The sequence below is a fragment of the Microtus oregoni genome, unplaced genomic scaffold (assembly GCF_018167655.1).
Source record: "Microtus oregoni isolate MIOR12 unplaced genomic scaffold, Mior012 000003F_ref0000135, whole genome shotgun sequence".
Taxonomy (NCBI): Eukaryota; Metazoa; Chordata; class Mammalia; order Rodentia; family Cricetidae; genus Microtus; species Microtus oregoni.
This window is the reverse complement of record NW_024543062.1, coordinates 63,594,959-63,597,074: the sequence shown is the minus strand read 5'-3', so window position 1 is coordinate 63,597,074 and position 2,116 is coordinate 63,594,959.

The following is a 2,116-nucleotide window of genomic DNA, read 5'->3' as shown; positions in this document are numbered from 1 at the left end:
ACACTCAAGAGCTGGTTTCTATGGTTCAGATTCTAAGTGTTACCCAATGTGGCCCATGTTGCCCACCGTACATGTACCAATCACGGAGACACCAAGTTTTGCAAAGGACTTTATTCGTGAACAGCCACACGAGGAAGGAGGAGCTTCCAAGCTGCAAATATGTCTCCCTGAGGATAGGGGTTGGGACATTTATGTGGCCTGAGGTATGAAGCAACGTGACTGGAGTGGTATCCTTAGAAACCCTGGCCTCCAGAGGTCAAAGGGTCACCAGCACAGGCCCAAGTCAAGGGGTGGTGGTGGTTTCAATCCTTGAAGACAGACAACAGAGTTCCTATGCCTCCTGTCTCCCATTTTAGTAGTAAGACCTGGTATCATCATCAATTAAGCCCCATTGGGTGGATCTACTCAACCTAGCCCAAGCTACACGATACCCATGCCACTCTCCAAACTTCACATGGAGGAGGACCGGAAACAGGCAGGGCAAGCCAGACAGAAAGTCCATTCTTCCTCCCTTTTCTGTCCCTCTGTTTGCTTCTGTTTCAGCCCTCTCTCAGGAAACTGGCCTTGGCTAAGGAAAGCAATTTAGAACTTCTCTGGATTTAACCCTTTTGTGGCTCCCAGCAGAAGCTTTGCTGATGAGATCCCGTCTCTAACCTCAGAAGTTAAAGAGAACATCCATCCCTGGGTCTGAGTCCACCAACGTTTTAGGTGCTAGCTGTATGCAAAGCGCATTGGAGATTGGAGTGGTGGTCCCACGCCTATGATTCCAGAATTTGGGAGTCGGGGACTGGAGTGTTAATGGTGGTCAGTAGGGTCTGGATTGAGTATTTCCAGTATCTTGGTATCTTGTTCAAACAGTTGACATAAAGGCGAGTAAAACTGGAATGAAGTAAAGCTGAACACAGACTGCGAAGCATTAAGGAAACTATTCCAAAGAAATATGCTAGTACAGGCAGCTAAGCTATGGCCGTCACTAGGTCTGTAGAGTAAAAGACCACTGTAGGGCTTGACGTTATTGTCTGGGTTCTGCGGGAAGGAGGGGCTAAGTTGCTAAGAACCATAGTAGCGTAGGTCTCTATTTTGAATGACAGCATATGCCTGTTCCCATGATGCATCCTTAAAAAAGTCATCTGAATGCCTAATTTTAAAAATTATCTTATACCCGTCATGCATAGGTGTAAGATGGTAAACAGAACATTCTCCCTCACTGTACACCAAACGGTCACAGTTTGCCTTCTGAACGCACACAAAACTAGTTCAGTCAGGATCTACCTGAACTTACCAATAGATCCACTTTAGGTTTGAAAGTCGTCTTTTCTTTCTTTCTTTTTTTAGCCATCTTATAGTAAAGAAACTAGGTTCATTCCTGTTTATGATTAAATCTGTTTCTCAAGAAGTGGACTATGCCCCACCTGTAACCTTAACTACACGTGGCTCTGCACTGCCCATTCCAGGAAACGGCAAACATGTCTTTGTTTCACAAAGTTGTTATGACCATCTCGAGCTACCCCCGAGCTATAAAAACCCTGGCTTCCTTACATCCAATGCTAACCTCTTGAACCCTGTCTTGGGGGAGGCAGCCCGTGCATGTGAATAAAAAAGCTTGCTTTAATTCATTTAGTCAGAAGACTTGGGTTGGTGGTTTGTCTCTTTGCATCTTTGGGATTAACATTAGGAGAGTTCAAAAGCAGAGAAACTTAGGTCATTGTTCAGAGTGCTGCCCAAAGCAGGTGAGGGTCCTAGGGTGTTAAAAATACTGTCAGGGAAGGGGCAAGTGTGCATAATACATGCAGATGGAGATGTAAGCTGCCAAGTGAATGGTTAGAATGGGGGATGGTGTAGTCCAAACCAAATGAAGCCCTAAATTGTTAAACTATGCCCTATCAACTTGGCTTGATGTATGACTGACATCTAGAGTTCTAGCTCTTGAGAGACTGAGGGCAGAAGGATCACCTCAAGTTTAAAGTTAAGCTGGCTACACAGTAAGTTCCAGACCAGTCTGAACTATAGGAAGACATCCTAATAACCTTTCACATCACTTGAGTGATTATTATTTTTTAAGTATTTATTTTATTTTATCTATGTGTGTACGGAGGTTGTGCGTGTGTATGTGCAG